Source organism: Cervus elaphus, chromosome 33 (assembly GCF_910594005.1).
Source record: "Cervus elaphus chromosome 33, mCerEla1.1, whole genome shotgun sequence".
Taxonomy (NCBI): domain Eukaryota; kingdom Metazoa; phylum Chordata; class Mammalia; order Artiodactyla; family Cervidae; genus Cervus; species Cervus elaphus.
In genome coordinates, this window is record NC_057847.1 from 60,103,498 (window position 1) to 60,128,869 (window position 25,372).

The 25,372-nt window shown below is 38.8% G+C and overlaps 1 long non-coding RNA gene across 4 annotated transcripts in view; it reads left to right on the forward strand.

Moving 5' to 3' along the window:
* Nucleotides 1-25,372, forward strand: part of LOC122688261 — a 139,645-nt gene that overhangs the window by 93,454 nt on the left and 20,819 nt on the right. For 3 of the 4 annotated variants that reach the window (XR_006339401.1, XR_006339404.1, XR_006339402.1), the window contains one exon: nucleotides 24,454-24,572. The exons of the other annotated variant lie outside the window; for it this stretch is intronic. This is a non-coding gene — a long non-coding RNA (uncharacterized LOC122688261). The remainder of the gene's footprint in view (nucleotides 1-24,453; nucleotides 24,573-25,372) is intronic. 4 annotated transcript variants of the gene reach the window in all.

A 25,372-nucleotide genomic window follows, 5' to 3' on the forward strand; every position in this document is an offset into this window, starting at 1 on the left:
GACAACTCAGTTTTGGGTAGGGTGGTCAGAAAAGTCCTGTCTGGGAGGGAGATTAAACAGAGATTGAAAGAGGGAAGCAATGCCCTTAGAAAGTATTGGGGAAAGGAGAGTCCATATGGAAACACCCAAGGGGGTCAACCTTGGCTTTCCTGAGGTACTGTTAGAAGGTTGAAGCTGCTTGAGAATAGAGGAGAGAAAGAGTGGTGGGAGATGGGGTGTGAGGGGTGATTGTTGCTGTTCAGTCGCTAAGTCTTGTCCGACTCTTCGCAACCCCATGGACTGCCAAAAAGCAAGACTTCCCTGTCCTTCACTGTCTCCCGGAGTTTGCTCAGTCTCACGTCCATTGCGTTGATGATGCCATCCAACCATCTCATCCCTCAGTCTTTGCCAGCATCAGGGTCTTTTTCCAGTGAGTCAGCTCTTTACATCAAGTGGTCAAAGTATTGAAGCTTCAGCTTCAGCATCAGTCCTTCCAATGAGTATTCAGGCTTGATTTCCTTTAGGATTCTCTGATTTGATCTCCTTGTTGTTCAAGGGACTCTCAGGAGTCTTCTCTAGCACCACAATTTGAAAGCATTAGTTCTTTGGCACTCAGCCATCTTTATGGTCCAACTCTCACATCCATACATGATTACTGGAAAACCATAGCTTTGACTATATGGACGTTTGTCAGCAAAGTGATGTCTCTGCTTTTTAATACACTGTCTAGATTTGTCTTAGTTTTTCTTCCAAGGAGCAAGCATCTTTTAATCTCATGGCTGCAGTAACCATCCACGTGTGACTTTGGAGCCCAAGAAAATAAAATCTGTCACTGTTTCCTCTTTTTCCTCATCTATTTGCCATGAAATGATGTGACCAGATACCATGATCTTAGTTTTCTGAGTGTTGAGTTTTAAGCCAGCTTTTTCACTCTTCTCTTTCACCCTCATCAAGAGGCTCTTTAGTTCCTCTTTGCTTTCTGCCATTAGAGTGCTATCATCTACATATCTCAGATTGTTGATATTTCTTCCAGCAAGTAGTATCTACAAGTATTAGGGGGTTTCCCCTAAATTTTATACATTCTCACAGTAATCTCTATGAATAACTGGAATTGCTGAACAATTGCATTTTTTTTTTTTTGAAATTAGAAACTGATTTTGAAATAAAAATATTCTATTTCTCCTTAAACTTATGTGCCAGTCTCAGCTACTCTTTGTCTTGCTTACCTTACTTATTCTCCTGGAGTCTCAGAGACAATTTTCTGTACCTTTACACAGAACTGGATACTATTTGCTCTAAGTACAAAATACATTTTAACCCACACATGAAAAGAGTCTGTTTCTAATCCCATAGTTGCTTACACAAAACTGATACAGCTGGAAAGTTCCTCTATGTAGATTGATGCTCCTTGTCTTTATTACATGATCATCTGCTGTTAAAATTAGTCTCATTACTTTAAATGTGTACATGATAAAACTGACTTACTTGGCTATTCTACCCAAAGCAATCTATAGATTCAATGCAATCCCTATCAAGCTACCAACGGTATTTTTCACAGAACTAGACCAAAGAATTTCACAATTTGTATGGAAATACAAAAAACCTCGAATAGCCAAAGTAATCTTGAGAAAGAAGAATGGAACTGGAGGAATCAACCTGCCTGACTTCAGACTCTACTACAAAGCCACAGTCATCAAGACAGTATGGTACTGGCACAAAGACAGAAATATAGATCAATGGAACAGAATAGAAAGCCCAGAGATAAATCCACGAACCTATGGACACCTTATCTTTGACAAAGGAGGCAAGGATATACAATGGAAAAAAGACAACCTCTTTAACAAGTGGTGCTGGGAAAACTGGTCAACCACTTGTAAAAGAATGAAACTAGAACACTTTCTAACACCATACACAAAAATAAACTCAAAATGGATTAAAGATCTAAATGTAAGACCAGAAACTATAAAACTCCTAGAGGAGAACATAGGCAAAACACTCTCTGACATAAATCACAGCAAGATCCTCTATGACCCACCTCCCAGAATATTGGAAATAAAAGCAAAACTAAACAAATGGGATCTAATGAAACTTAAAAGCTTTTGCACTACAAAGGAAACTATAAGTAAGGTGAAAAGACAGCCGTCAGATTGGGAGAAAATAATAGCAAATGAAGAAACAGACAAAGGATTAATCTCAAAAATATACAAGCAACTCCTGAAGCTCAATTCCAGAAAAATAAATGACCCAATCAAAAAATGGGCCAAAGAACTAAACAGACATTTCTCCAAAGAAGACATACAGATGGCTAACAAACACATGAAAAGGTGCTCAACATCACTCATTATTAGAGAAATGCAAATCAAAACCACAATGAGGTACCATTACACGCCAGTCAGGATGGCTGCTATCCAAAAGACTACAAGCAATAAATGCTGGAGAGGGTGTGGAGAAAAGGGAACCCTCTTACACTGTTGGTGGGAATGCAAACTAGTACAGCCACTATGGAAAACAGTGTGGAGATTCCTTAAAAAACTGGAAATAGAACTGCCATATGACCCAGCAATCCCACTTTTGGGCATACACACTGAGGAAACCAGATCTGAAAGAGACACGTGCACCCCAATGTTCATTGCAGCACTGTTTATAATAGCCAGGACATGGAAGCAACCTAGATGCCCATCAGCAGATGAATGGATAAGGAAGCTGTGGTACATATACACCATGGAATATTACTCAGCTGTCAAAAAGAATTCATTTGAATCAGTCCTAATGAGATGGATGAAACTGGAGCCCATTATACAGAGTGAAGTAAGCCAGAAAGATAAAGAACATTACAGCATACTAACACATATATATGGAATTTAGAAAGATGGTAATGATAACCCTATATGCAAAACAGAAAAAGAGACACAGAAATACAGAACAGACTTTTGAACTCTGTGGGAGAAGGTGAGGGTGGGATGTTTCAAAAGAACAGCATGTATACTATCTATGGTGAAACAGATCACCAGCCCAGGTGGGATGCATGAGACAAGTGCTCGGGCCTGGTGCACTGGGAAGACCCAGAGGAGTCGGGTGAAGAGGGAGGTGGGAGGGGGGATCGGGATGGGGAATAAGTGTAAATCTATGGCTGATTCATATCAATGTATGACAAAACCCACTGAAATGTTGTGAAGTAATTAGCCTCCAACTAATAAAAAAATTAAAAAAAATAAAAAAAAAAAAAAAAAAAAAAAAAAAAACTGACTTACTTTGTTCTCCCCAAAATAGCACCACTTTGGACTTGGAAGACAAGACTTTCAGTTTATCCTGTTTCACACACTAACTCTGTGGTCTTGAGTATCTAGTAATCTTGAAACAGAATTCTAATACTCGATTAAAAGAAAATGTCAAGAATGATTTTAAAAGGATTATCATTATCATTGCCAGCACCAATTACATCATTTGGCACATGGTAGATAATCAATCAGAGAAGGCAATGGCACCCCACTCCAGTACTCTTGCCTGGAAAATCCCATGGACGGAGGAGCCTGGTAGGCTGCAGTTCATGGGGTCGCTAAGAGTCAGACACGACTGAGCAACTTCACTTTCACTTTTCACTTTCATGCACTGGAGAGGGAAATGGCAGCCCACTCCAGTATTCTTGCCTGGAGAATCCCAGGGACGGGTGAGCCTGGTGGGCTGCCATCTATGGGGTCGCACAGAGTTGGATACGACTGAAGTGATTTAGCAGCAGCAGCAGCAGCAGATAATCAATATTTTAATGAAAGGATGTATTCAATAATATTGTTTCTCAAGGGTATAGTTAAATGCCTCAGTAGACAACTTACAATGATCATGACATTTTCTTCCCTATAGTTTTTGAGAGGAAAGAAGGACCAAAATGGTGTGGTTAACTTAGCAAACATTAGTTAAGCCTTCATATATGGCAAGCTCTATACTAGGTACTGGAATTCTAGGAAGAAGTAAGAAGAATCTTTGCTTCACAGGTATTTGTCTTTGAACCCATGTATGGACACGACTGAAGCGACTTAGCAGCAGCAGCAGCATGGAAACCAATTACCTATTTATTGATAAGTTTTCTGTTCCTCATATGTTTTGTGAAATGTTAGGACTATTCAGAACTATACTGAGCTATATTTATTCAGATAAACTGAATAAACAACTCTATGATCAATTGGGTTTAGTTTAAAATATTTCTCTTCTTAATTAAGTAAAGTCAGATCCACAGTGTGTGAAGATCAGGCTCCTCACTGAAATTATCTGAGAGTTTAATTTTTTTCTGGCTGCACCATGCAGCATGCAGGATCTTAGTTCCCTGATTAGAGATCAAACCCATGCCCCCTGCATTGGGAGCAGAGTCTTACCACTTGACCACCAGGAAGGTCCTACCTGAGAGTTGAAAATCACCAATTCCTGGACCCCATCCTGAGAGATTCTGATTTAATTGATCTGATAGAGGCCTGTGCATCAATCTTTTTAGAATGCTGCCCAGGTGATTTTAACATGTGGGTAGGATTGAAATTTCATTGTGTTTATTCTGTGCATTTCAGGAGCAACTAATTTCACATATGCATTTCAAATTCTCTTTTAAATGAACAGCATTGAAATCCTATTTGTTCTTTAAAAAACAGCAATCAACAATATACATGTGTATTTCACTCCGAGAGCACTGCAGCCTGACAACCTAAAACGCTTTGGCTGAGAGGTCTCAGCATATGCACAGTGTTTAAACTGGGGAACTCTTGGACTGCAGACCCCTGAGCGAGTTAGAACCCACTCCTCATAATGCAGAGATAGATGATTTTTGTTTTTTGAGGATCTCCAGGAAGATGATCTTTGATGGCTTTTAATCAACTCCCCAGTATTTAATGCAACATTTTCTATGTAGGTACTTGTGAGTGTTTGGGGGAGGGAAGGTCTCTATTTTAAATCAGATCTATTCAGAGGGGACTGTGAACTCATCTAGGATTGTTAAAAGAACTACTGCCCAATAATGTAAAAACACATAGATCACTGAGTGTTTGGAGAAGACAGTGTTGGGTGCTTGGGAGCAAAGCGATGTCTCTCTAAAATCCAGTCCGGTAAGAGTTAAGAGGGTGTTTCTTGACACTCCAGAAGAAATTCAAGAATGCCTCCTACTTCTTCCCACTAGGTTTCTAAGAATGACTCCAAGGCAGAGGAAGGTGAATGTGAAAGGTTTCAATGTATCCAAACATCTTTCTTTTCTAAAAGTGAGTCATTACAGTTTCTTCTCATTGCACTTTCTATTCCTTCAGAATTTAAAGCTTCTTTTCACTTTCTGCAGTTTGAACTTTTGCCATATACTTACTGTTGTTTGATGTTACTGTGTATTTGTTTCTTTCTTATTGCTGTTTTGCTCAGCAGACAAGCAAAGTGTAGCCTAGGATGCTGCTTTAATTGTTGTTGTTAATTGGTCGATAAATCATGTCCAACTCTTTTGCAACCTCATGGACTGTAGCCTGCCAGGCTCCTCTGTCCATGGAATTTTCCAGGCAAGAATACTGCAGTGGGTTGCCATTTCCTTCTCCAGGGGATCTTCCAGCCCAGGAATCAGACTCACATCTCCTGCATGGGCAGGCAGATTCTTTACTTGGGAAACCCTGCTGTCTTATTACACTTATTTTATTTTTCACTGATGCTGATTAGGACAGTGCCTGACACATATTAGGTGCTCACGAAATGTTTGCTGAAAGAACTGTGAGTCAGTGTTCATTGTCGTTTGCCACTATCCACTTCCTCACTTGACTCTGAGGAAATTACTGCAATCTCCTTTCACTGTTGCCATTCATGGATATTTCTAGCCAAGACAACAGCTATAGCTACAAGCAGATAGCTATGTATATATAGCGGCACAACGGACACATAATCATGGTTGATTCCAAGGCACATGTATATGTCTGATGCTTCCTAAATGATAGACTGCTTGGTTAACTGAATGACAGAGAATGTTTGACTTCATTTCTGGGAGTTTATGTATAATGGCTGGTGGGAACCAGAAAGAAGTTCAGTAGGAACCCCCCCCCCCCAAAAAAAAAAAAAACATTGACATGGGTGTTCAGATAATTGGGATTTAGATTTTGCTCTGCTGCTGTGAGACCTGAGACCTGGGTCGCGGTAGGGGTCCTCAGTCTATCTCTGAGTGAGTGAGTTGAACCAACTGATTTATCAGGTCCTTTATATATTTCATTTTTGTGACTTCAGACATACTTGCTTCCCAAAGCAAGGAAAGACTTAATAAGTACTGGGGATTGACATATAGAATTCACATCTTTTGGAAACATTTCTAACAGTGACAAAGAGCAAAGAGATTTGGCTTTCTGTGATTGGGTTCATTTATAAGTAGTGTATGAGTCTTTTATGATTCAAATCTTTAAAGTACTCAGCCCTTTTGATAGACTGAGTTTCTATTTTCTTATAATTCCTAAACTACAACAAACCCTCTCTGGGATGTTATGCAAATTAACCCATTTGTCTTAATGGGGTTTGATTCATCCTCTTTGCAAGCATGGAGCTAGAAATCCTTTTTGCCCTTTCATAAGTTGCCATGCTGCTCTGAGATTACCCATGTTCTAACACGACTCACAGCACTTCCCACACCATATTGTCTGTTTTCCACTAGAGAAACTATGAGCATCTAGGGGAATATATGGTAAGTACTCAGGCCACAGTAGTTGTTCCTTCAATTTTGGTTAAGTGAATGAATAGATGAGTGGAGCATTTTCTATGGTTACAGTTAAATAAATTAATAAATCAAAATTTCCCCTAATTTAATGATACTGGATTAATTGATGGGTTTGATTTCAAAATAACACTATTGCAGTGAGATTAGTATTTCAAAACCTTACTCCCCATGATTATCAAAACTTGGCGTTGATGTTCAAATGGCCGCTGACCCATGTGGTGTGATTCTATATTTCCACAAAAAAGCAGAACGTAACAGTGTCAGGTAAACATCTCACCAAATGTTAAAAAGAAGAAACCTTGAATATAATGTAGTCATTTTGGTGGTAAGGAAACAGAAGCCTAATAATTAATTTGCCCTAAGTTCCCGAGAGGGAATCCACAAATCTGAGACCATAACCGAAGTTTTCTCATTTCTATCTTGTCCTTTACCCTTAGGACACACACAGTATTGATTGCTTGTGCTTGGACTCCGAATGAAATGGAAAGCCCCATTGTGTTCATTGTTTGCTCATTCTCCACAGGAGGGGGTTTAAGCCTGTGATGCTATCCTCCCCTTCATGCGCCTCACAGCACACACATTTGGACACACACACACGCGGCATTTCGGTGCGGTTTGCTTGCTGCACTGGGCTTACTCCCTCACTTCTTACCCTCTTTGTATAGTCTCTGCATGCACCTGTAATTCAGGAACTGACAGGGAGTGTGGAAGGAGCGGAAAGTCAGTCAATGGATGGAGGCAGGGAGTCTGGAAACGGGCTGGTGGCAGCCACAGCCTGGTGGCCTAAGCCTGCAGAGGCACTCCTTGACTTTGAAGTTTATTTATTTATTTATTTTTTGACTTTGAAGTTTAAACACATATGCTCATGAACATCCTCATATCAAAATCATGTTATACAAGTTGCCAAACCCTTGGGAATCATCTCATAGAGATAGAATATAGGATGCAAGGTAGCCTGGATTTAAGTGCTAGGATTACTAACATAATGATTTACTGTAAGTAATTTATTGTAAAACAGTTGTGGTGTTTTGACAGACTGTTACTTCTCTCAAGTTCACTTTTTTAATCTATAAAATGGATTGTATTGGTTTCTCTGAGCTGCCATAAAAAAGTACCAGAGACTGGGTGGGTCAAACAGCAGCCATTTACTTTCTCACTGTTCTGGAAGCTGGAAGTCCAAGATCAATGTGTCTGTAGGGTTGGTTTCTTCTTCTGAGATCTCTCTCTTTAGTTTGCAAATGCCATCTTTTCCCTCTGCCTAAACATAATTTTTTCTGTGTGCATGTCTGTGTCCAAATTTCCTCTTCCTATAGGGACACCAGCCATATTAGATTTGGAACCATTCTAAAGACCTCATTTTAACTTAATTACCACTTTAAAGACCTTACAACTAAATATAATTACCTTGAGTGGACTTCAGCATATAAAATTTGGAGTCATACAGTCTAGCCTATAACATAGAGTATATTTTATAACCTAAGAGTTGAATATCCAATGAGTTTTTATATGCAGAATGCTTTTCAGAATATACTTTTCTGCATAAATGAAGAACCTGACATTTGGCAATAGGAATGTTTAAATCCTTATTTTTAGAACTCACAAGCTGCATGGTTCTAGTGGCCATGTAAATGTTCAGTTTCATGGATTTGTTGCAGGGCGATGATGTTTAAATATCTGTATTAACACACTTCTATATATTATGACATTTTTTTTTCTCAGTATTTTGTGCACCTCCTTTTTTCCATCTTTCACCGGTCAAACCTGTCCCCTGATGTGGGCTGCAGAAGGTTCCCAGGGTAGGATTGGGACATGTATAGACACAGATGGGGTCTCCCTGCATTTTGCAACCGTAGATGGAGAGAGCAAGTGAGTACACACAAGATCTAGGCAGACAGCACCTTAACAACCCCACAGATATTTCTGTCCCCAGTGTAACATGGAGACAGCAGCAGAGAGAGTTAAGACCTTCAGGGTGAAGTGTACAAACATGAGGGATGTCGCTGCAGAAAGCTTGTGGTCTGACTACCAGGAACCAGACAGAATGAAAGGTCTCTCAGAATCACTATGTGGACAGTGGACTTCCAGGATTATATCACAGCAGGAGACAGCCTGCACTGCCACAATAGGATAATTTGAGAAGGCATTATCTACAGGAGGAATGATCCCAAAGGTGTGGGCACAGTGTAGGGTGTAGGAACCCAGGGCCTGTAGCTAAAGAACTGTTATCACTGCTGGGCCAACCGGATGAAGAGAGGGCAGGATTCTAGAAGCTAGAAGGAAAACAGCGCACAGGGAGAAGCCTGCTTCCTGTGGACGCCAGAGGGAAGGGAATCATGTCTGTGCGCTCCGTTTAGTTTAGGCTCCAGGGCAGAGTAGAATGGAGATGGGTCAAGAATGAATCTGGAGGGGACACATGGAAGATTTCGGGGGGTCTGGCTCCAATTTCTTGGCACTACATGAGTCTCTAGAACTTTACCATAATCCTGGGGAAAGGGAGGAGAGTGGGCACAAAGTGGTTAATGCTGAGTTTCCACCACCATAGCAGGATAGACTCAAAATAGTAAGTAAGCTGAATTATAGAAAAAGACATATGTTATACTTGTAAAACATAAGTTTTGGAATCCACCCCATATAATCCATAAGTCCAGTGTTATATCTACCATATATTAATACATGTGTATCCCCCCTCACCCACATATCACACACACACACACACACACACACACACACACACGGAATCCATGAGTTTCATCTGCATCAAATGACAATGCAAATGATATTTGCACCAGGTTATAAAATAGAGGAAAAAGTGCTGGCAAAGAGAAGGGAAGACTGAAATGAGTGAAAAATCAGTAGGAGTGCATTAAGTCAGAAATGTCAAGCAAGGAAGGAGGAAATGGAATTTGAAATGGCAGGAGCCACTGGTATTATGAGCAAGAGACTTCTTGATTGACATCAGGCCTTTCCAGGCAGCCAGGATGAAACCAGGAGAGGGAGCAGCACTTAGCTGCCCAAGGAGAAGGAGGGTCTGTGTCCCTGGGAGACACAGAGAGAAGCCTCATTTTCCAATTTCTTGTTTTCCCTTTTAGTCTACTTGCAGGCAGGTTGTGTCTATTCTTCACAATCATCTCCTCTTTTACTAGTTTGAGTGGGGCTCAGTTCCATGAATATCTGTTAGAAATTCTGCAATTGTTTTATGTAGCTGATTTAAATTTTTGAACTTTAACCCCCATTCTTCATGACACAGAAAATGAAATCTGAAAATTGAGTCAAATTTATTCAGTTACTTCTGGTTGGAAACTGTCCTAATCAGGATTGTTTTACCTTCTTTTCCCTCTTTTCACCTAGATTGAGACTCTGAGGACATTAAGCTTTTTTTTTTTTTTCAGTGGGTTTTGTCATACATTGATATGAATCAGCCATAGATTTACACTTATTCCCCATCCCGATCCCCCCTCCCATCTCCCTCTCCACCCGATTCCTCTAATCACTGGTGGCAAGAGTAAAGAGGGAGCGTCCATTGTTAGTATTCTCTTTCACACTGAACTTGTATCCTTTAAGTCTATAACAGGTATTATCTGCTCCTAATGTTGTCCTTATTAACCTTGGTGACTTATTGAGATGTCACATCCTCTTCTAATCTTCTGTTGGACAGTAACACCCTTTGTTGCTGAGTTCCCTCATCCCAGCCATAAGAGTCTTCCCTTCTCATCCCTTCAACTTCACATGCAGACTTTCTACTCTTGAAATGTATAAAAGCTCCAACTTGTGGTCTGTGTTGCATGCAGCCTGCTAATATAAAAATAATATTATTCCAGAAAAGGAATGATCACATGAGAGAGAAAGAGACTGATTCTTTCCAACTAAGGGTATTTTTCAACAAACATGATATTTGATTCAAAGTGACTGAAGCTCAAATCCTACCAATTTTGGCTACTTATTGATTGTATGGTAATGGGCAGTTTAGTTAAAATTACTGAATGTGGTTCCATAATTGCAAAATTAGAGAAGAATGTCTGTGTCATAGGGTTTTGAGAGGAAAAAAGGATCTGGAACACCATAAGTGCTTGGTAAATATTGCCTCTATTCTACCTCATTTCATTAATGGTGTAGGTTTGTGGGCAACGCGAGAGGAAAGGACTGACCATGAATTAAAATGTGGAAAATGTTTTTCTGTTACTCTCTGTCCTCCTTTGTGCGTCCTTCCTTCTTGTCTTGGGAAATTTCCTCAGCCCAGTAGGTAAGGGAAACAATTTGGGAAGGGTTGCAGAGGAATCTTTAATTGCAGCTCTTCCAAAAGCAGATTAGGTACAATGGATAATGTCTTTGGTTAATTTTGGTGCCTTGTAAGGTTGAACTGTATTATGTATAAAAGTTTTATATATCATAAAGGAAACATTATGAGTCAATGAGAAAGAGAAGGATTATTATATAAATCTTATTTGGGGAATTGTTTAGCTAATTGAAGAAAAATTCAACTTGGATTCTCATTTTACAGCATAAACCAAAACATCAGAAGTAAAATGTTAACTGAACAATATCAAACTTAATAGATCTATAGTAGAAATAAAAGGTGATTTTTTTTTCCAATTTCTAGATAAGGGAATTCATAAAAGAAAGGAGTGGTAGTTTTGACTAAGTTGTTTTGTTACATCTGACTCTTTGTGACCCCATGGACTGTAGCCCACCAGGCTCCTCTGTCCAGGGCATTTCTCAGGCAAGAAAACTGGAGTGGGATTGCCATTTCCTTCTCCAAGTTTTGACTATAGAAAAATGTAAAATTTTGCAAAATCAAGAGTGTTATGAATAAGTTTAAAGGTAGAGAAACTGACAAGTTATTTAACAATGTATATCAGTTCAGTTGCTCAGTCGTGTCTGACTCTTTGCGACCCCATGGACTGCCACACATCAGGCTTCCCTGTCCATCACCAGCTCCCGGAACTTGCTCAAACTCATGTCCATTAAGTCAGTGATGCCATCCAACCATCTCATCCTCTATGTATATGACAAATTATTAATAACCTTCATTACATAAATTGGTATCTATGACAAACCTAGACAGCATATTAAAAAGCAGAGACATTGCTTTACTGACAAAGGTCTGTATAATCAAAGCTATGGTTTTTTTAGTAGTCATATATGGATGTGCGAGTTAGACCATAAAGAAAGCTGAGTGCTGAAGAATTGATGCTTTTGAAGTGTGGTGTTGGAGAAGACTGTTGAGAGTCCCTTGGACAGCAAGGAGATCAAACCAGTCAATACTAAAGGAATCAATCCGGTATATTCGTTAGAAGGACTGATGCTGAACCTGAAGCTCCAATTCTTTGGCTACCTGATATGAAGATCCAACTCATTAGAAAAGTTGCTGGGAAAGATCAAAGGCAGGAGAAGAAGGGAGCCGAGAGAGGATGAGATGGTTGGATGGCATCACTGACTCTAAGGACATGAATTTGAGCAAACTCCAAGAGATGGTGATGGACAGGGAAGCCTGGCGTGCTGCAGTCCGTGGGGTGGCAGTTGGACATGACTGAGTGACTGAACTGATACTGGTCATGTATGTTTCATGTATAATTCCATTATATATATTCTTTTCCAGCTTAATTTTCCTTCTAGGTGGAAAGTGCTTTTTCTTAATCATTTCAAGTGAAAATAGTGTAAAACAAATTTATATCTTTCTGAGATTTTAACTATTTAAAGAAGATAAAAACAAGGAAGGAATACAAATTAATAGTAGTTGCCTTTGATTTGTGAGATTATACTGGTCCATTTTTTCTCAGTTTTTCAGGGCTTTTCAAATATTTGCAATCAGAATCAATTATCTTAAACTCAGAAAAAAAGTTTATGTTCTCAGTACACTAGGAATGTATTGTCTACATTAGGTTAAATGTTTGTTAGAAAAATTGACAAATCCAATGAAAAGAGGCAATTGTCCTGAGGTTAGATTATTATTAATGTGTAATGAGAAAATATTTGTTGGTGTCATGTATATAAACAAGAATATCTATATCAATATTGTAGAATGAAAACAGTTAACTTAGCTCTTAAATATAGGTAAGGGATTGAGAAACTAGATTTATAACTTAAATTTAACAGAGTTAAGTTTATAGCATAATCAGAAAACAGTTTGTCTTAGTATATATGATGTCTAGGAAATTAAATATCTTTGCAAATTGATTGAGAAGTTTCCTTTGTAGACTTAAATGACAAAGCAAAAAATAAAAATTTTTTTAGGTGCTATCAATAAAACCTGCTTGACCTGATTTTTTTTTTGAAAAAAATTTTTGCAGAAGAAAGTTTAATCTTTTTTGACTTCCATGTAGCTTTAGAAAATAGCTTTGCCATAATACATATAGTCAAAACAGTGATTTCATATTTATATTTCTTTTCAGGTTATAACACCCTTTCTTGTTAACACTGTGATGATTTGATTATGATCAGTTTGTGGGATTATTAACCATTCTTGGTTTCTTCTCAGCTCATTAACTAGCAAGCTAGGCACTGAGTGTTGATAATAAGCAGTTTCTCATGGACTGTTGCTCAGTATTACCAAATCTTTTTAGTTTTATGAAGCCATTTCCATTAGAGAGTGAGTAGGTTTTCTATGTTGTTTTTCTGTTTTGCACATGTCAGGATTCCATTAAAATAAATATGTCTTTATCACCTAGTTCCCAATTATTTTTTTCCTAAGAAGCAGCAGCACTTATTCAGTGTTTCAAATACCATCAGGTTAAAAAATTGTTTCTTAAATCAGTTTTCTAAATAAGTGGAGCTAGTTTAGCTAAAATGGCACTACTCAACTTACCTGGGATCTTGCTAACAAGGGTGTGAGAAAAAGCAAGTTGAAATTTTAAAAATAGTAGTGGTAACTTGGCTGTTATTATTGAGAAGTAATGGCATCGATTTTAATTCACAAGTTGGGAAGGTTCTGATTAAGGAAGCAGACCAAATTCATTCTATTTGAGAGTGTACTTGTTCTCAGGTACCTGATAAAATTTTTTTTTTTAATTTGAAGGATAATTGCTTTACCTAATTTTGTTGGTTTTGAGTTTTGCGTGGTTCTGTATATTCTTTTCCCATGGTCAGGTACTCATGCCTGCTCTCAGCTGGTGTTCTACATGCTCTTCTGTGTCTGAAAGTGTATTCCTGATGTATCCATTGAGAGAGATGCACTCCACATCCACCTACTCCTCTGCCATCTTGTTCTCTCTGATAAATGTTTGTGGTTTGAGTGACCTGGAGTCCATTAGCATTGCTGAGAAGCCTGGAAGAAAGGTACATGGAGAAGAAAGTATTCTGTCCTTCATGTTTATATAAGTTAAATAGCTATTCAGGCAAAAATGATGAGGAAGTTCATCATTTAGAACATTATTTTTTCAGCATTGTAGTTTTCACTGCTTCTTTAAAAATTAAAAAAAATGTAATGATGTTTATTTCCTGTGAATTATCAAATCAGTTCCTTTCTCCAACTTTCTAGTCAATTGTCTTTTTCTTTTTTGTTTGCAGAAACTTTTAATATAATATAAATATTTTTTAAAAAGTGCTTATTTCACTATTTACTCTTTGTTACTCTCTGTAACTTAATTGCAGATTTCTCACATTGGTTTTATATCTTCCCTCCTCTGTACCTGGCTCAGACAATCAAGAATCTGCCTGTAAAGGGGCAGACCTGGGTTCCATCCCTGGGTTGAGACGATTCCCCTGGAGAACGGCATGGCAACCCACTCCAGGATTCTTGCCTGGAGAATTGACAGAGGAGCCTGGTGGACTACAGTCCATAGGATTGCAGAGTCAGATATGACTGAAGCGACTTAGTGTCTGCGCGCGTGCACACACACACACACTCCCTAGACAGAATGCAGTCCATTTCAGAAAGTGAGAGCAGTCCTGAAATATGAGGTGGTTAGTTTTTATGGGCTGGGTAATTTCATAGGCTAATAAGTGGGAATGCAACTATTTGGGGGAAGGGGTGGGTTTCCAGGAATTGGGTCACTGCTCACTTTTGGCCTCTTGTGGTTGGCCTCAGAGATGTCGTGGAGCTGGTTGATGTGCCATTTAGCTAGTGATGTATTGCAGTGAGTACATAATGAGGCTCAAGGTCTAGTAGAAGTTGACAAATCCACTATCTTGGACCTAGTTTGCTGTAACTAGTTTATGTTGTGTCCTCAACAGCTGTGTCATTCATTTAAAGATTGTGCCCTGTCCCCTTATCTCATGTGTATATATGTGCTCAGTCACTTCAGTTGTCTCAAATTCTTTGTGACCCCGTGGACTGTAACCCTACAGGCTCCTCTGTTCATGGGATTTTCCCAGCGAGAATACTGGAGTGGCTTGTCATTCCTTCTTCCAGGGAATCTTCCCAACTCAGGGATCCAACCCATGTCTCTTGGATCTCCTGCGTTGCAGGTGGATTCTTTACCTGCTGAGCCATATGTCTTATATATAATTCTATATATTTTAATTTTCACATTGGGATTTCATACTTAATCCATAAATTGCTGAAGGTATTTTAAGAAGTAGTATATGACACTGTATGATCTCAAAGAGTCATAACTAATTCATGTTAGATAGAACATGGCATGACATATAGTATGTATTCCATAAAAGCTGACCTATTAAGTAAATTAAAATTTTTTCAAAATCATTCAAACTCTGACAAAAATGAAGCTAAGATATGTATTTTGACTTTTTAAGTCAGGTTTATTATATACTTTAAAATTCACTGTTTATGAACTTGGTGGGTTTATACAGACATGTAACCACTTAAGATTTAGAAGGTTACATTCCCCCCAAATTCCTTTGTGCCTTCTTCCACCTCTGGGCTTCCTTGGTGGTTCAGGTGGTTAAGAATCTGCCTGCAATGCCGGAGACCTGGGTTTGATCCCTGGGTTGGGAAGATCCCCTGGAGAAGGAAATGGCCACCCAGTCCAGTATTCTTGCCTGGAGAATTCCATGGAAAGAGGAGCCTGGCAGGCTACTGTCCATGGGTTGCGAAGACTCAGACACCACTGAGCAACCCACACTTTCACTTTCCACCTCCAGGAAACCAGTGAACTCTCTGTCACTAGAATTTTGCTCTTCTAGAATATTGTATGAATAGAAGCATGTATTAATAATATATAGCCTCTTGTGTCTGCCTTCTTTAACTTACTGCATCTGTGATTCCTTCATGTTGTTATATATAATAGCAGTTTATTCCTTTTTATTGGTGAGTAGTATTCCACTGAATGGCTATAATATAGTTTGTCATCCACTCACCAGTTGATGGACATTTAGGTTATTTCCTTTTAGCTTGTTTTTAGCAATTATGGATAAAGTTGCTGTAGACATTTCTGTACAGGTTTTGTGAGGATGTAAGCTTTTATTTCTCTTGGGCACATACCTCGGAATGAAATTGCTGACTGTTCTGGTAATTGTATGTTGCTGGTGGGGATTAATGGTGGTGAAGGAAGAGGACAGGATAGGTTCTCTGCTATCCTGGTGCAGAAGAGAGAGTCTCCTGGCCCTTCCCAGCAGGAACAGCACACCTCTAATGGCATTAACACAGGATTCTGGACTGGCCCTCCTCCAGGGTAGAGAATTTTTCTTCTGTGTTCTCCCATCAGCAGTGGGTCTTCACCTCTGCTCCTCTCATGGCAGCTTCAGGCTTTTGCTCTTTGTGACAGAATGGTCTGAGCCAGGTGCCTGAATTACATGCTTTGCCCACAGAAGCAGCTGTTTCCCTCTTGCTGGTCTTGCTTCCAAGGGGGGCTCTGTCAGGGTATCCACCATGCCCCCATTTTTGTCATGAGCACCTTTGCTGAAGTCCCTGGAAAAGAACCTGGAGTTAGTACCAACTCCACTTGTGTCTGGGGCAGCCAGGGAGTCTTTCCTGTCATATGACCCACAGCCCTTTGTGCCGTTCTAAGTTGCTTCAGCCGTGTCCGACTCTTTGCTACCCTTGGACTGTAGCCCACCAGACTCCTCTGTTCATGGGATTCTCCAGGCAAGAATACTGGAGCGGGTTGTCATTTAACCCTCCAGGGTATCTTCCCGACTCAGGAATTGAACCCATTACTGATTCTTTAAAGGGTCAGTTGATTTTTTTCTTACTCAACTTCATGGCAGCCTATGCATTTTCTCCCATGTTCTGTTACCTCTGAGCTAGTCCACTGGTGCTTGATTTAATTCAATTTCTTTCAAATATAAAATTTAATTAAGAGCAATTTCACACAGTTTAATTTCTTGTATGATAATTACTGTGGATTTCCTATTAGGGCATCCATGGAAGGGAAGTTAGATGGTTGAAAAGGAGCAAAGTCTGAATCCAAGGAAATGTGCTTCTCAAACTACTCTCCCACACACCCGTAGAACAGTGGGGTTTTGCTGCCAAATTTCACTAAGTTGGTATGTTCCCCAGTACTCAGAAAGTAGTTAAGTTTCTGTGCAGAATTTTCTGAATTCTAAGTTTTTACCTCATAATTTGTTATTATGGTAAAACCTTGGCAACTGCTGCTGACTGTTTGCTCAGTGGTTCATGCAGCTGGGTAAACAATGAACATGAAAATGGCAAATTGGGCAGCCAATCAAGCTCTTTCATCACTTCATAAAGTAATTGGGTTCATCTTACACGGTTTTAACTTGATAAAATGTTTTCTTGAAAATTTTTGTGTGTTTTGGGAATGTGGAGACCTGTATCATTTTAGAGATTAAAAAATTTTGCATTGCCTGCAGAAACTCAGAGTAGTCTTGTGGAGAAATATTGCAAAGCAAAGAGGAATATGTAGTTATAAAAAATTAGGGTCAGCAAAAGATCTTTGATTTCAATCTCATGTTATTTCTGTTTCTGTGCAAATTTTTACCATACATTTTTACTGCAGATTATTTCAAGTCATTTAAAAAGCCAAGATTTCAGCCAAATTTATTTAAAGACCTACAGGGAAGACATGTTAATCTTAAAAAAGAAAAAAAAACAAACCTTATACCTAATCAAGGGGGCTGGAAAGTGAAAGTCGTTCATTGGTGTCTGACTCTTTGCGACCCCATGGACTATACAGTCCATGGAATTCTCCAGACCAGAATACTGGAGTGGGTAGCCTTTCCCTTCTCCAGGGGATCTTCCCAACATAGGGATCAAACTCAGTTCTCCCACACCCCAGGCAGATTCTTTTCCAGCTGAGCCAAAAGTGAAGCCCAAGAATACTAGAGTGGGTAGCCTATACCTTCAACAGTGAATCTTCCCGACCCAGGAATCGAACTGGGGTCTTCTGCATTGCACATGGAGTCTTTACCAACTGAGCTATCAGGGAAGCCCTGGGCCCTGAGGTGTCAAGAAATTTTAATTCATGATGACTTTTATCTTGGAGAAGGGTATGGGAAGACTTCTGGACTGGTTTGAAAACAGCTGAAACATATCCAGGAGAATTTTCAACTTTTGTAAAATCCAGTGAGTAAAATACATAATTCTACAAGACATGGGGTAGTCTGTATGTGTTAGAGTTAAAGGTATTCTTGGACATAAGATCCCCCTTCAAATCTGGAGTTGATTTATGTCTTGCTTTTATGTTTAAACATAGATGATGGAAGTATAACTTGGTTGGTACACATATATATTTTGTAGTAACATTTTCTGCTAGAAAATGTGTTTCTAGTTTATAAAATGGAACTAAATATATCAATATTTTGTGGCATTCTGTGAAGAGTGCCATGATTTCCAAGCAATTCCTCATGTGTGTTTGAGTTGACTTTAGGGAGTATTCACACGATTTACTTTAGACGATAGGGCATAATCATCTTGAATTTGGCCCTGAAAAGTGGTCATGCTTAATTTCCTCATCTGTAAAATGGGAGTGATAATGGTGTCTAGTTCATAGAATTATTATGAAGATTAAATGAGGCATAACTTGTAAACTGATTGTTTCAGTGCCTGGCCATAGAAAGCCTTCACTTAGAATTTAGCCATTATTAATATAGAAGCATAGAAGTGGTCATGGGCTTGTTTTGCAAGCCGTGTAAAAAAGTTATGCATCATTGTATAGGTACTTCCATTGAAATTGGAGGAAACAACAATGATAAGATTAATTCTCTGGCTTTTTAACTTATAGCATCTATTGTGAGGACCAACTGAAGTAATGCTCATAGTTGTGTGTTGCAACTTTAAAATCCCTTACACATAAATTATTTGGGGGTTGCAAAGTTAACAGCCATTCACACCAAGAAAGAAACTGTCATTGTTTTTTTGTATACTTGTCATTTTAAGAGAAACTGTCAAGTTTTATTTTATATATATATTTTACTATTTTATTATCCTGGGTTTCTTTCTTTCTTTTTTTAATAATAGCTTTTCAAACCTTGAGTAAGATTAGTAAGATCTCTTTTTTCATAATATTTTTCCAATCTGGCAAGCATTTGTATCAATGCAGGATTTTAGGTCAGTTAAGGATGTATAGCAAACTTAGTCATTATGTAGCCTCCCACACCCCAGAATTCTGAAATAATGCTTTGCGTAGGCAGGCCTCCCTACCCAGGATGTGAGTCTGACTCTGCAGAGGGTTTTCTGTCATCATCTTTCTCTGTAGAACCAGAAGAGGGAGCACCCGTCTCTCTCTATCTAAACAATCATAATAGCTTTTGAACATATGGTGGGCCTTTCGTGATTAATTTTTTTTATAAAGATGAAGTTTGAATAAAGATGTAAAATTCGAAATATGAATGTCCATTAATTATCTTAATTCTGGCAAGTTTAGACAAATTCAAAGTGGAAATGTTCTTTTAAAAACTACATGTTGTCATGGAGTGAATCTGGGTGCTATTGAATAACTTTACCACACATAATTTAGAATATATTAGTTGCTGGAAGTAGAGGGGAAGAGGAAGTTGACAGTGACTGAAATTATTTAATAAACATTTATTGAGTACTTGCTATGTGTCAGATCATAAGTTAAATTATGTAGCTACTTAGATGAATCAGACTCAGTCTGAAGAGCCCAGACAGGGAGGAGAAGTTTGGGAAAAGTCACTTGAAGAAAATATTGCCTAATTTCTAAAGAGGTTTAAATAGAATTTTGTGGAATGAATGAAAAAAAGACAATAGTATGTATGTTAATAATACAAAATTTAACATTTTAACATGGTACTTTAGAAACATGGTGCTTACACATGCACTACTTATTTAATTAGAATTAGGAGAGGTTTAAATTTATACGGATAGTAAACTGCAAGCTAGGTCTCTGAGTGCAAATCCTAGACCTTTACCCTTTCCTTATGCTTACTATATAAGGTATTTACAATCTGTCTTTTAAAAGTAAGGAATCTCTTCGCAAATGCATTCTTAGAAAATGAACATATTGCTTTGGTATTAGACAGTGATCTCTTTCAGAAGTTATCCTCCCAGTGATACTGTATCTGGGGTAACGTTCCATGTATATCTGTGTTCGAAATTTGAAAAAACTGGTTAGATTAGGCAGTTTACCTAATGTACAGACCTAAATTCTGGACCAGAAGAAAGTTACCTAAATAGTTTACTTTGAATTCATTAAATTTTGTGGGTAAAGCAACCTTTTGGATATTAAAGAAATAAAATGAATAGATATTACAAAACCTTTTGAAGACAGTTGATAGGCAACCAGATCTTTCAGCAAACAGAATTACTCTTATAAAGGATGGACAGGAACTCAAGATGGATCAAATGCAAAGGAGACATGAGATTTTGAGAAATTTGATGTGGGACTAGAAAGTTGACCCAACTATACGTTAAATACAAGTTATTTCAGTTTTGCTCAAGACAGGATGTAGACCAATATTTTTTTTGGCATAAAACAACCATTTTGTTATTTCTTTCAGTTCTGTTGACTGCCTGGGCTCAACTAAGAGATTCTTACCCAAGGTTTCCTTTTATTTTCTTAACATCTTCACCTACTTATCCCACCCCCCCACCTTTAGCCACCTCTAGTAACTACCAATCTGTTCTGTTTCTATGAATTTGGTCTTTTTAGATTCTGCATAATGAGATTTAACAGTATTTGTCTTTTACTGTCTGACTTATTTCACTAGTATAATGCCATCAAGGTCTATTGATCTCATTGATAAGTGACAGGAGTTCCTTTTTATGACTAAATTATATATATATATACATATGTGTCACATCTTTATCCATCTGTCAATGAACACTTATGCTGTGTCTATGTCTGAGCTATTGTAAATAATGCTACAGTGAACATGGGTACACAGATATCTCTTTGAACAATGGTTTTCATTTCCCTTCAATATATGCTTAGAAGTGGATTTGCTGGATCATATGGTAATTCTATTTTTAATTTTTGAGTAATCTCCATAGTGTCTTCCATAGAGGCTGCACTCATTTACATTTCCAGACCCTACTAATTCTTAATTGTACTTCAGACAATTAGATTTTCTAAATTGGTATGGGTTATAACATGTATGTGTATAATCACATAAGCTAATGTTCAGTAATTCCTGGGTCTCTGGCTTATGGCCTTCTCGTATGCTTCTGCCCCTCTCCAAGGGGTAATGTGATTCTTGCTTTCTTTTTCTGTCCTATCCTCTAGCTGCAGTGGGTTTTCACTCAGGCCTTAACATGGCAGTTTTCATGCTCTTCCTCCTGCAGATTAAGGCTTTTGTTTTATAGGGAAATAGAGGTGAAGGGTTGAGCCAGGGTTTTGGCAGCAGCGCACGGCAACCCACTCCAGTATTCTTGCCTGGAGAATCCCATAGACAGAGGAGCCTGGCGGGCTACAGGCCATGGGGTCACAAAGAGCTGGACACGACTAAGCGACTTAGCACGCATGCATGCACTATTTCCCTGCATAGCTGGCACCCTAAGGAGAACATTCTCAGGATTCTTCCTAATCATCCCTGCGACTGCCTGGTGGGGGTTCATGGAGTCAAACCCTGCAAAAGGGTGTAAAGGCCCCTGTAGCTGAGATCCTTAGGTACTTGGCACTCTCATGCTAGCTTACCCTTATCCTCTAGCAATTTGTTTAAAAAATTAGCTGCACCCGTCTTTCCAGCTAAGGTGGTGTCCAGTGTTGTCCGCCCCAGGTAAACAAGTACTTGGTTCTGTTTCTCCCCCAAAGCATCCATATCTCCCCAGACTTCAGGTTACTTGGTGGCCCTGCAACCTCAGTTCTTTAATGGGTGAGGAAAAGTTTGTCCGCTTTGACCTTGCTACAAAGTTGAAACAACACTCTTCCCCTCTCTTTGCATCTCTGAGCTGAAAACCCTTATCTTGATTTTAATCATTATCTGTGCCATTGTCTTGTCTTTATTCCCCTTTACCGTGTATCTTAGAATTTACTGTGCATAAGAATCAACTGAGAAACACATTAATAATGCATATTTCTGTGTTGCATCTCTAGAAATTTTAGTTCAGTAGTCTGAGGTAGACAAAAAGAGCTTGAATGTTGAAAATGCTCCTCAGGGGGTCCCCATTGCTAACAAAGACTTTAAAGGGCACTATCCTCTCAAAGGTAAACTTTCCCTGATTGTGTCCAGGTTGATGCCTTATATATTTTAGCCTCTCAATAAATATGCAAAATATGCCTTGAATTTAAACTAGTTGGATAGTAACAGAGATGAGAAGAAACTTCTCTTGAATACTCTATCTGTTTCTCATGTTTATGAAACCTAGCCACAATTCAAGTTCCAACTGAAACTCCAAATATTCCCACCATCTTCTTGGAGTACAAAGCACTGGAGGAGTTTGGGGGCAGTGAGTCAAGAAAACTCTTCTTACATCCCAGTTTTATCAGTACTTAGTTGTGTGATTTATCTAAGATGCTTAAACTTGTCTGCAGTTCACTTTTCAATTTGGTTAACAAGATGTAGGAATGAAGTTGACTTTGATCATAAACATAAAGATCATAGCAATCATAAAAATCACTTGGAGAGGTGTTTATTTTTACTCATAATGTGTGAGTGTATGTATATTATATATACATACATGCTGTTTACATAGGTGCTTGTATATAAATGCATTTATGTGTTAGCCGTTCAGTCGTGTCCAACTCTTTGTGACCCTCATGGACTGTAGCCTGCCAGGCTCCTCTGTCCATGGAATTCTCTAGGCAAGAGTATTGGAGTGGGTAGCCATTACCTTCTCCAGGGGATTTTTCAGACCCAGGGATCAAACCCGGGTCTTCTGCATTGCAGATAGATTCTTTATCATCTGAGCCACCAGGTATTTTTACTCATAATGTGTAAATGTATGTGTATATACACATATATACATTATACATATATGCCTGTATATATATGCATGCATATATGCACTTACACACACACACACACACACACACACACACACACACATATACATATATAAATTGTAGATCCCAGTCTTGCTATCCCTGGAGTTGCTGAAGCATTCATCTGAGGTATTTTTTGTTTACCCTCTCTAGATGATTCTAATGATCAGTCATGATTGGAAACCACTGAATTAGAGGCTTTCTAATTTGTCAAGTCCAAGCATCCATCTCCTTCTATTGAACTCCCTCTGATGGTCATACACCTAAAAGTATAATATATTACATTTCAGTTTTTATTTGGATTATGAAATAAAAATTCCTGAAACATTGAAATATCCTTGATGATGGAAACTATGTGTTATCCTTTTCTCCTGAATAGAGTTCCTAGTGCAGTTTATAGAATCCTGCAAGCAAATTAGTAAATTTTGTTGACTGATAGATTGAAAGTAGCCAGAAGTCAGAAGTCAGAGAGGAAAGGGAAGTTAGAGATGGGTGGGAAGAAACACAGCTGTCTTGGTCTTAGCTTATGTGAATAGAATATCTTGGCAGAGGGATTTTAAATAGATTGGATAGGTGACAGAGGAGCACTGGCGGAGAGGAAGGTGCCAGGAGTCGGGATAACTAAGCCGTTGATGACATCTTAGTTGGGAGTTTCCGAAATGTGGAGGAGGAAATGACACATGTGAGTGTGCGAGGGAAGAGCCTTGGAGAGGAAGGAGAACTAATGAGGGGAGGCAGCTGCATGTCTAAGGGCTAAAGACAGTTGTCAGAGAGAGAGAAAGTCTACAGTTTGGGAAGGAACAAATATGTGTAGCACAAAGACATCAGAAAGCTTTAATTCCTGGAGATTAAAAGAAGTTGAGTTTTACTGAGAGGGCAGCTGCCCTGGAGGTCATCAGCCATCTTTGTGAGAGATCAACTTCTATTGTATAAATTCAGTGAGATTTGGGAGTCAGTGGCATAGCCCCAGCTATCCTATTCTCACTGATTAAAAAAAAAAAAAAGCCTTAATAGAGTTTATATGGGATGCTATTCAATTAATTCTGATGCATGTGTCAATTTGAGTTAATAGTAAAATATAATCCCAGATGTATAAATGCATTTACCTGTTGAATGAATTTGTGTAATTCTTTGGTTGTCAGTTGTGAAGAACACTTGCTCAAATGAAAAAGTCAAGTTTTAAAATCTGACAACAATTAGGTATGAAAAGTAAATTCTGTTCTCATCAGGATAGTGAATGTTTACTATCAAGAAGGAAGGTGGGATTTTGATTTACTTCATTGATCCTGTTAGTGGAATAACTTCTAGGAAGGAAGTATATCTTATTAGATATTTAAAAATAATATTTGTACCTAATCCTGAGGACTCACTGCAAGGACTGGAGTGAGCGAAGATTAATGATTTTATATGGTCTTATCCAGCAATTATCTTGGTGCCTATGTTTCCTTGAAAAGGAGAATTAGTGTTCAATTGTTATGTTGAAGGAGTGATCCCCTTTTTAAAAGATATATTATGTCATACTTGCAGCCTGAAGATGACTGATCCTTTGAAGAGAAGGTAGTCATCAAAGAATACACAGCCACAGACTTGGAGAGGCAGAGAACTGCTGTATTTATTACAAAGCCAAGTGTAACAGAATACCTAAGGTAGGCAAACCTTAACAACTAGCCACTATAATGGTGGTGACTTTAAGTAGGTGCAGGAGCAAAGTTGTGAAGTCCATGTCCCAGCACAGAAAATATGGAACTCAGAGAGAGGTGCTGTTCTGGGCCCGGCCGTTCCCTGAGCCTGCTGGTTCCAGGTTTATCACAAGTTCTCTGTGAGACAGACAGGTTGTCAGAACCTCGTATGTATCCTTTCTAGTTCATTGTATTTTAATATGTACTAGGCAACGTTACCGAGTATGGAATTATTTGATCTCAGTAAATATTTTTGTCATCTTCATGAAGTTCTGAATAGGACCACCCCTTGGTACCATTAGATGTAGATACTGAAACTAGGAATAACTTACCTTACTCATGGTCAAGGATGTAGCGCTAAAGTCAGTACTGTAGAGTAGACCTTGGCGTGTTATTTGGCGGCCTAACAACCATCAACCATTCTTAGTTTTCCTGTGACTTCTGGGTGAGTTTCATCTATTTGTGGGCAAGCTGAGTATGTCAGTCATGTGTCCTCCCCTGGGGTGGATAGCCATTCCCTTCTCCAGGGGATCTTCCCGAGCCAGGGATTGAACCCATGACTCTTGGATTGCAGGTGGATTCTTTACCATCTGAGCCAAAAGGGAAGCTCCCTGAATATGTCAGTCATGGGTCCTGCCCTGTCCTAACTGAAAGCCAGACTAGATGATTGCTTATACTTAGAACCTTTGGCTGACTGCATCGAGAAAAAGGTTATTTGAAGTGCATTCATTCCAGCATTTGGACTTTGGACTCACGAGTCAGTCGCA